Source organism: Mus caroli, unplaced genomic scaffold, assembly GCF_978045245.1.
Source record: "Mus caroli unplaced genomic scaffold, Mus_caroli_1 scaffold_12, whole genome shotgun sequence".
Lineage (NCBI taxonomy): Eukaryota > Metazoa > Chordata > Mammalia > Rodentia > Muridae > Mus > Mus caroli.
The window spans coordinates 12,286,488-12,297,659 of record NW_028227267.1 but is presented as its reverse complement, the minus strand read 5'-3'; the positions used below and the strand labels follow the sequence as shown (position 1 = coordinate 12,297,659).

General features: G+C 41.4%; 1 pseudogene; it reads left to right on the top strand.

The window, feature by feature from the left end:
- Positions 1 to 3,701: 3,701 nt before the first annotated feature.
- On the top strand, positions 3,702 to 10,631 carry LOC147001640 (uncharacterized; annotated as a pseudogene).
- Positions 10,632 to 11,172: the final 541 nt, after the last annotated feature.

Genomic DNA, 11,172 nt, shown 5'->3' with positions numbered 1-11,172 from the left:
ATACAGTCTATAGATGCTACAGTCAGGGTTAAACAGAAAGGAGTAAAGCTGACCCCCTAGTCAGTTTTCTACTTAATAAGGTGCCCTACCCCCTCCACAAAGTACAAGAGAGATAAGTCAAAGCTGACTAAAACTTCATGAACACTCTATTACTACTTACCTACTTGAGTCTCTTTAAGTGTCTAATTCCATGTTCTACGGTTTTACCTTCAATCTTGATAGAACTTATGAGTTACGTGTCATACCCTGAAAACCATGAGTATGTACTTGAGAAGCCATGGTCCAGGGCTCATGTTCCTGATCAGTCCAGATCCAAAGGACTACAGATGGAACCAGCACAGACTGGAAGGATGCCCTGACAGCAATATGGAACTGATTCCGCAATCACTATGTATTCCATAGTCAGAACTTAACATTAAAAAGTTTGCCCTGTGTCAATTTTCTTAGTTCTTAGCCAGATAACAAAATATTCCGTGAACAACAGAGCTGTCGATTACAGGAACTTACTGTGGTCCTAGCCCACATGGACAAAGCCTCTCACCATCCAGGCAGAAAGTGGAACTGTACAACCTCTAACTTGTATTGTGGCCTTTTTGCTTTGAAACACTTCCCTTTCTAAGTGTCCATTAATTCTGGACTATTAACTAGTATACTGTCGAAAGCTAATGCCAACAGGTATAGAACCATTTGAAAATAAAAACCAATTTTAGGCAATGAAGTATAGTCAAGCCTCCCTCCACTTAAAGTATTTTGTAAATACTCCCACATTTTTAAACTGAGCTAGAATTGTAACTACCTATCTGCTACCCACTCCCACCCATGATTAAGGACTGCTTTGCTACATATCTTCCTACCTGCTCATTCCCAACAGCAAAACGCTTTGATTCTCCTTACTTATTTACTTTAGTGATGCTAGGGCAAGCCTTGCACTGGAATATGCTCAGTCCCAGATCTATATCCAAGCCCCCATTCTTTTCTTCTCTTGTCTCTGGATGCAGAGTCTCAATATATACCTGATTCTGGCTCCACAATCTGGGTCCTCCTTCCTCACCTAGTTGTTGTGAATACAGGTGTGCAGCACGACACCCCATTCCCCAAATACTTTTTGGGCTAAAATTTAAATTATGCCTATATTCACTAACACTGGACTATATCCCAAAGCTAGCACCCAAGAAAACCAAGTAACTTACTATGCTAGGAAATATCTTCTTTAGGCTCAAGACTTAGCCAGAATAACACTAAATAAAGCTAATATGTATCCAAATTAAGCTAATTAACTTAATTTCACTCCCTCACAGAGAGAACGGCAGGAAGTCCCAGAAAATGGGGAAAGATAATGGGTGTCACCGGGCAGTAAGCAGAGTGTAAAGTGAATAAATGAAAAGATATTAATACAAAAATATTTAATTATTTAACAAAATGGGACAAAATGTATTGTTCTAGTAACTCTAGTGTGTATACACAGGCAATCACTTTAACACCCAGAGAGACTAGGTGTTGTAAAGTAGGGTGCCTTTGTTTTTGACATGAACTATGTACATAGCAAAGATAAATTAAAAAAAAAACTTGCATCCAAAAGATCCATTATTCTCCTCAAGTCTAAGTGTTTCTGCTCACCTTTACCAGAATTCTAGAGACCTCTGATCATCCAGGTCTCAGGGCTCATCCAAAATAGAGTCCTGAACCAGCTGTGGCCAAGTGTTCCTGTGTTGTTGGCTGAAATCTGCCTCAGGCTTCAGAGATACTGGAGGGGCAGTCTTGGCATTCAGGCTGCAGCCATTCCAGGCATTCAGCCAGCTAATGGAGTCTTCCACAGAGGCCTGTCATCTCAAAAATAGGAGCTGGGGTATTCCAAAGATTAGGATGCCACTCTACAGTCATGATGAGTTGGTTATGTGAGACCATACAAGTGAACTAATGTCTGTATGACTGTTTTCCTTATTTGAAAGTGAGTAATGAGATCATCTGACGAGTGTTTGCTAACAATAAAATCACTGATTAACGTGAATAATAGAACTGTAGAGAGCATGGACTTAATTTTCTGGGTGCAAATAGCTGGAAGAGATCAAAACAAAAACAATAGAAACAACAGGAATATTAACAACAACAATTTTTTAAAAACCCTTCTGAGTGCTGGAATTACAGGCATGTCCCAACTCTGGCTAATTTTTGTATGTATTTATAATAAACAAACAAACAAACATCCCTATTCCAGTTCTAGCAGTTGCATCAGAGAGAGCTGTGTGACACTGCATGCTGCTTCCTTTTCCCAGATAGCTCAGGTCTTCACTCCTATACCAGTTCAGCTGGACCTAAGACAGTGTAGCTGACCTTCTGGCTGCCAGGGCCTGATTCTGCAACAATCCTTTTCTTGGTAAAACTGAGTCTGTATAGGGTAAGCGCCTTGTAGGTGGATCCAGGACCCTTTAGGCCAGCAAACACACAAGCCACCCTTAGTGAAAGAGAAAAGGAAAAATCACATTGGAAAAAATATGAGCACTAATTGGAAGAAAAAGACCTGTATTTTGAAGGCATCATCTATCTCCCCTTGATTTCTGAACTCTGCATATTGATATTGTTTGGCTCAAGATGGCAGTGAAATTCAGATGGTTTCCCAAAGAAGACATACATGATTTTTCACTCTTATATCTCTGAGGTTAGGGGGCATTACAGCACAGATTCAGCAAACCCAGCATCGGAACACAGAATCCAGAGATGATAATGCCAAAGGGACAGCATCCTGAACTTACAGACAATTAAAATTGAGGTTTCATCACAACTCAGGCCATTGCACTCCCTGCCCTACCTCATGAGTCTGATATTTGCTGTGAGAACAGTATCATGGTACAACCTGCAACCTCCTCATTGCTCAATGTCACAATTCAGGAGAAGTAATGGCTATGAGGCTACAATGTAGTAATGTACAGTCCAGGATGACCTTTGCTCTCTAATGCCCACTTAAATTGTCTGGTTGTATATGAGAACAGGAGCATGTGCAAGATAATGTTTTGAAGATGGGACAGCAAGTTTACTATTTATTCCTGCCCTGTAGATGATCCCCTATGTTTCAAAGAAAAGGGAGTTTTCCTTGTAAAAGATAGGATTGTAAACCAGAGATTTTGTGAAACACATGGATATATATGGAAAGAATGCCCACTATCAAGGAATGCACAGTTTGAAAATATTATCCAGGTTTTATACAATTAAATATATAGGAGAATGACATTTGCCTCTGTGAGACAGTAAAACCTTGGGAAATTGGAGTGTATGTCACAGGAATTGACTCAGGTGGTATACTTATTTTTGTGAAAAATCTACGACATCCACAGTCCCTAGAGGTTTGGGTGCTAACAAAAATCTCTTAAGCATGTCAGAGTCCTAACCAACATTCCCCATCAAAAGCACATGACTTCTAATGAAGCACTTTGAATTCTCTAGCTTTGGAAGGAGATGTTGCCAAAGGGTATCCCATGGGTCCATGAGGGGCTCCAGGAAAGGCACCGCAGAAAAGGACCAGGTTGGGGAGAACGAGTTAGCAGGTAGCTCATGGCAGTTCCTAGTGACATCATCAGCAATGCCTTCCTTGGACAATCTCTTGTATCTAGGAGAGAACTAGAATCTTCTGTGATGTCATCTCTGTGTTGTGGTAACAGCAACTGCCTGTGAGTCATCCCTTCGTTTGCTCTGGGTTCAGCAACAGGATGTTTTCCTGGCTGTTCAGGCTATGTCAGAAAGAGAATGGCGATGAAGGAGAGACCAGACCAACACAGAAGGAAGAGGAAATCCTCTCTCTTAAAAAAGGAAGAAGGAAATCATTCTGGAGAAGGCACAGTGAGTCCTAGGCAGAGTTGGGGAACTTCCTGGTAGATTTAGGCTTGAGCTGGGCCTTCCAGGAGTAGGTCTTACAAGCTGAAGCCTTGGACTTTGTCAATGTCAGACAAAGAGTCAAGAATTTCTGATGATTCGTTTGACAGAGCCAGGAATTGACAAACCTGCAGCTACTTTTCTGGGAGCTATTTAATTTCATTGTGAGTGACAAAGAATGCCAGGAGTGGGCACTATGAGAATAACAGTGTGTTATTCCTTTCATGGAAGGGAGTTGAAGCACTTCATCTTCCAGATTACTGTAGGTTACATGAGTCTCTGTAGAAAAGAACAGAGAAGGATGCTCCCCTGGTCATGTCATGTGGTGAGGTCTCAGACACTTTGGATTTGAAGACACACAATTAATTAGGGCTTAATAGTGCTAAGCACGATGAACTTCAGGATTTCCCTGCATCACATCTGATATGACCTGACAATGTTCCCTGTATCTTTATTTCTGAGGCATCTTATAGATTTCAGGGCAAGGGGGCCTGGAATAGGGAGTGTGGCATATGTCTGATACTGATGGTTAGGAAGAAGAACATAGCTTGGCAAACCAGCTGGAAGAGAGCTTTTCTGCTCTTTTAGGGATTCACCCTGTCTTTACCTTTTCTCTCCCTCAATCTTCTCCTTGGGACTCAGAATGGTCTCCCCTGCCCCTGGGCCATCAAGTATGCAAATTCATTTTTGTTTTTCATTCTCCAGGGTCTGCTTCATCTGAAAATTCCAACATCACTAATCAGACATCAAATATAAATGAAGTAGAAGAACTGAAATTGTATATGAGGAAGATCAGCAATGACATGGAGGAAATGTGTGGAGTCCTGGAACTTTACAAGTGTGACGATTTGAACTACAGGTAGTAATTATGCCCAGTACCCTGTTGACTGTATTGTGCCATCTGTTAACCCAATTTCCTTCCATGAATGGAGTGTGTCATCTCCCATCATTCCATTAAGTAACCCTGACAGGTGTTTCATTGTTGGATAAACAAGGTGCTGTGTGTTTATTATCATCTTCTTTTGTACTTGACCTTGGGGTGCTTCCAACTGATTCTTGTTGTAAAGAGCTGAAAGGACCTGCTCACACTTGCTGCCTCTCATTGTGTGAATGCAATGCCTGCAGGCTATCATGGCTTTACTCTGATATTGTTCATTATATTCTGAGAGATGGCACCTCCCTGGATTTATTTGGCATTCTAATTGTGTCTGTGTGTGTGAATGTAGTTGTGTGTGTTTTGTTCAGGACTGGGGCTCTGGGACCTTTGATGGGGTCTGAGGACTTGTGTGATGCACAGTTTGCAGGTCCTGATAGTGTTGAGTCCATAGAGGCCCAAAGTGATCACCAGGGAAGTTTGCTCCTGGTGTTTCCTTGCTGTCACACAAGAATCCCCTGGGGGAGGAGGTATGATAAAGCCTTTGTCCTGTAAATACTAGTGGTGCCCTCTGGGAATTCCCATAACAACAGGAACCAAACAAAGGAATGAGAATCCCTGCCTTAAAAATAAGAGGAAAGCCATTACAGATATCTTCTGGGCCCATGCCTGTGGCATATTGTAGTGGAAAATTGTTATAGAAGTAGTCTATTCCTTCATGCTTGCCCTGGAAGCTCTTGAAGGTCAGCTACCTCCATTTGGTCCCCTGGCTCTGCTGTGCTCTGCTCAGGATAGTAAGTTTAATTAGCATCAAGTGAACCCAGTTTGAATGAGCCAGGATGTGGCATGCACTTGGTTTGGGTAGCCTGTTTGCACATGATTATTGAATCCTTAATTCAGCAGATTATTTGCTTCTTGGGCCATGCCCTAACACAGGATGAACACTGAATTCAACATCATTAAATCACAACATGAGAAGACAATGGTGGATATGGAGAAAATGACCAAGTCCATAAAGGGTTCCATGGACTACTCCGAGGAACTGATCGAGGATAACTATTCTCACAGGTGAGTCAATTCCACAACTGAGACCTCCACAACTAGGCAGGGAATGCTTCTGTCCTTTTAGGACTTTGAACAAAAGCAAGGGCTCTGGATCCATGCTATGTGTTTTTTATCCAGGAACCCTGCCCGAGGCTAGGGTCTTGGATTTGTACCTCTTGGACTCAGTTGTCCTAAGTGTGAAGAGTGTCCAAGACCCTCCAATCTTTATTCTTCCAAATTCAAGATCCTCTACATAGAAAACTTTTCCACCGTGCTGGAATATCCAGGAACCCTGAACCTCTAGTATTCTGACCGCAGATTAAAAGATGTAGGATTCCTGACAAAAATGGAAAGAGTGTACACCTGTTGGGTCTTCTCAACTCTCTCAGAGGGGTAAGCCCTCTACCTGCTGAAGGTTTTTTTGGTACCACAGACCTATAATCAACCATGAGGAACATTTCCTCTTCTGTGATGTATAGGGAGCACTCTTGGTGTCAGGGTTTTCAGAAGTTTGTTGAGTCCTGTGGAATATGACTGGTATCTTGATTTCACTTGCCTCTGTTTGGTGCTGCTATGTATAGTGTGGACTCTTCTGGGGCTGTCTGGGGATCAGGGCTCTTGCAGGGATCATGGGACTTGGAGGAGGGGTAAGCAAATGGAATCTGGCTGGGAATCATCCAATTTTGCTTTGTGGATCAGCATCAAGGAGCAACACCTCTTTCGTGAGTGCACTCAACTCAATGTAAAAGTAAGGATATTACTGAATGAGAACAGAAAGCTGCTGGTGGAGCAGGCTGGAACACAAGTGTCCTGTGGGGAAGAAAAGAGGTTCTGTGAGGAGTCCAGCAAGAACATCTGTGTCCCAAGTGCCAAGGAGCAGCAGGTAGGAAAATATATATTAGAGGCCGATTGCCCTCATGTATAACCATAAACATAGACAATCCAATGTAACAGTCCACCAACTTCTCCAGGCACTCACCTATGTCTCCTCCAAGTGTTTGTTTATGTGATCATCTACAGGCCTCTCTGTAGAGGTAGCCTGGTTCAGGAAACTGCAAGTTTGGCACAATAGATACCTCATTGTTTTCTGCTCAATTATGATTTTATGTGAATAAGTCTGTGTGTGCTTGTGTGTGTGTCTGTGTCTGTGACTGTGTGTCTGTGTGTTTCTTTTTGTGTATACATGGTTTTCCTGATTTGTGTCTCTCTCCGTGTGTTGGGAGGCCCTTCAATGACATCTGGATTGTCCACTCATTCTCTATATTACTTCTTTGAGCCTTGGACTCTCAATAAACGTGACATTTCCTGTTTTGTTCTGTCCAGTAGTCTTGGCATCTCTTGTCCACTATCAGGAGGCATTCCCTCTCTTATTTATTTCAACAAACTGATAATCAATACAGCTAATTTAAAAATAAGTTTTAGATTTCCTTACTTTCCCTGCATAGAGTTATCTCCCTGGGAGATATCGGTTTGTCTTATTGGCTCCACCATGAACATGCACAGAATCCTACAGCTCATCCCTCAGCTAACATGGTTTTTGCTAACTATATCGTGGGCATGGCTTTGTTTCAGGATAGATTCTCCCTCATAATTGGCACAGCACTGCATTTAAGAAATGTCACAGCATGTCATTTCATCAGCTTTTTTCTGACTGATATTGAGGAAGATTTAAGATCACATGAACTGTAATAGGTTCAAAAGTTCCTGGGTAGTGACCAAAAGTCACTGTCTTCCTCTGATGCTACCAAGGATCCTGTGTAGGTATAGTGAAGCAATACCTACACAGAGAGTCAACATGGGGCTTGCTGGAGGCTTTTCTTAGGAATCTCTTTCTTGGGAATTTGGTACTGGGTTGTCCAGGTTATCTGTGCAGAGCTTGTAACTTCCTTGTAGGACCAGCAAGTATCTGGATAAAAAACTTTCTGAAGAGGAGTTAATTACAGATGAGGGTGGCGGCAAAGACTGCCTGACTCTAAGAACCTTATACATATACACATCAGAGGTCCTAGAAGGTGTTCATGCAACAGGAAATGTGCTGGGAGAGAGTAACATTTTCATTGATTTGTGTTTGTGTGTCCCTGTGTGTGTATTGTGTGGTGTGTATGTTTGTGTGTCTTGTGTGTGGTGTGTGTGTTTGTCTGTGTGTGTTTGGACCACCTGGGGCTGAGCTTGTTTATACTAAAGTTGTGTGTTTGTGTAATACTAGGTAATCTTGTGTTTGTGATATGGGTTCTTGTATATACAAATATGTGTGTATGTGTTTGTGAGTTCATGTGTGATTGTGCATAAATGCAGCTGTGTGTGTCTCTAGAGACCAAATTTAATGAGAAATGCACTCTGAGGTTTTAGTTTGCACCTATGAAATATCAAATACAGCAGTCCAATTATTCTGCATGCTCACCTAACTCCCAAATAAAAAAGAACACAAAAATTATTTTAGGGTCAGAATTTAACTGACTAGAGACAAAACTTTTGATTCTAATTGAAATCTTTAGAGCAAATAAAAGAGATATGGTATATGGAGGGAAGGAGGAGGTTGCTGTATAAAATCTATGTGTTTATGTCCCTTTTCTGCTCTTGGTGAATTGTGAAGGACCACCTGAAGGTCAGGTGGCTCAATGTGTCTTCTAAGCATTCCAGGTTGTTTTCCTCATTTCTTGCCACCATTACATTTCCTGCTATCTCTGCTCAGTAAAGCTTTGCCTTGTAGTTTCTCTTGGATTTTACTCATTGAGAGATTGAGTTGCTTGGAGCTGAACTTGCATCCAGCAGAATTCCCATAGCTGTGGAGCAAAACCAGGCCTGTTTCAGGAGCCCATTGAGGGTCTAGATAATCTAAAGTCCTCACGCTATCTTATCTGTGTAGCATTCAGCATGACTTTTCTTCAAAATCATTTTCTCAGAGTTAAAATCAGCCTCAGTGGAGTTTGGGAGAAATGAGGACCTTGAGACAGTTCTGGTAGTATAAAATTGAGTATGTTTGTTGGAAGCCATGTTCATAAAGTGGGAAAGAAGTCCTCTTTGACCCAGTGCTTCCAGAACAGGGAGGAGATATCCACAGAGTCTAGGGTGCTCAGGGTTGTAGTGGTCCTCAGAGCAGCCCTGAAGGAGAAGCTATCCTGATGTCCATCTGCTGAAGAACAGAAAGATACTGTGTGCTGTAGCCCTTCCATGAACTCAGTGTGAGATAATCCATGCAAGCATATGTCCTTTAACTAGTCAGCCATATCTTACTCAAAATAGACCTGACACAATCACATTCTAGGGAGAAAATGGTTCGTTTGGATCCTAGTTATAGATAGTTCATATTACTCTGGGCTCATACCATTGGACACCAATTCAGTCAGGTGATGGAAAAGGGAGATCCTATTGGAAGAAACTTTTTACTTTGGGACAAGTCTGAAACAGTGAACAAGAACAAGAGGCTGGTCCACCACCAACATGTGACCCTAGGCTGGGAAACAAACCTATTCTACACAGCCTTAGGAACTTACTGAGTCAGATTGGATAATAGGACTAGTACCCTGAATCCCAGACCAGTTTAGGAGTGGAAAGCATATCACTGAATGAGCTGCCTATATGCTATGCCCAGTAAGTACCTTTCCCATTCAAGATTTGCTTCTTTTAGGCCTCCAAAGTATCCTGGGAGATTTTTATATTAGTATTAACCGGGAAACTAAATAGGTCACAGTAATACAATATGCTTGTATTGCAAAACACAAATATTATGTGTGTTTGAGTGTGTGCCCTACAATAATCATAGATGTACAGGGGTGTTGTTCTGTTTCTTCATGACCATCACTTTTAAGGTTCATTACCTAGCCTTGTGAATATATTTATTTAGCAAACTTTTGCAGGTTCTAGGATCTATGAAGTACCCATGGGTTTTGTGTTGTATGGTTTCTATGGTTATTTGCAGATAGAGGGATTGACAAGAGGAACCCTGTGAGGTTCCTGCACTGGAGAAAAAATCATAGCCTTCACTTCAGTTCAGGGCATGCTCCCACCCCATAAGGATCCACATGGTTTTCAAGGTTGCACACATCTCTCTTGAACTCACATTCAGACATTGCTACAATGTTATTACTCAATATAATAAATATGCACAACTGGGGAAATGTGGTGTTTTTTAAAACTCCAGTATAATGTGTAGTTGACAGTTCAGTTTCTAGCAGTTTTTAAATGGTGAGAAATAATTTCAAGCTCAGGTGCTCTATGACAATTGGGATGCACGGAATGATCTCAGCTGATATGTCATGTTGTTTTGTCCAGCTGAATACAGCTGTTCTGGGAGGGACAGCTGAATTGACAAATGCTTACCAGGCCTTTGTTTCTTCCTTCCCTAAGTGTGAAATACTCCAACAGACACCGGAACATGGCACAGACCACGATCTCCCTCAAAGAGAAGTGCTGGAGGAGGAGCACTGAGAGTGCACCTAAAATACACCACTATTGCCTCTCATCCCTAATAACCATGGCTGTAATGGGCTGTATGCTCTTCCTTTATTTTGGTTTCTTTGGTATGAACAGGCCTTAATTTCATCTAGCCTCTGGCCCAGGAAGAGTGCACATTTAAAGGACTCAGAGAAGTGCTGGGGCTCATCAACTGCTACTGGGCATCCATGAAGACTCTGAGTGCAAATTTATCTTTTCCTGATGGGTTATCATGAATAATTACATGGAGATCAGTCAACCAAATTGTATAAACTGGGACGCAAGTCTACAACATCTTTTCTGTTTTGACTTGGGAGGCCATATCCTTCAGACCCACACTCTAAAAGGAGAGTCTTGCTTAAATTTCTCCTGCAAAGATTGCTACCTCCAGTAACTGCTTTTCTATTTAGTTGCCAAACAGCCATAGGATGTAAGTCTGTGCTACAAAACGTGCAGACAAAAATTTTGTGTTACACAATTTTTGTGGTTTGATTTTGATTTGAGTTTTGATTAGTTTAGTTATTTGGTTTTTCATGTTTTCATTCAAAGTTTTGTTATATATTGGTTGTTTATTTGTTCTTGTAATTAATTTGATATTTTGATAAGGCTATACATAGTACATATTGACTGTCAGCTTTGAGTTACAATTGAGTTCATTGCATTTATTCTTATGACTAATACAGTGATCTCCAACTCTTCACTTTTAAGAAACTTATTATTCAGGGGTGATCATGAAATTCCACAGATATTAGTCCCAGATGGATCTCTGCATTCTTCATGGGACTTGGGCCCCATAGTTTCTTCCCAGACAGACTGAACTACAAAGTCCATCATACATTCAGTGTGGAGAGTGTGTCAAACTCGCTGGATAGGAACTTAATGTTGGAAAACTTACCCATGCTGCATTCTTGTTGTGAAATATTTAGCTACTGTGAAAATAATGTGGATGACGGTGT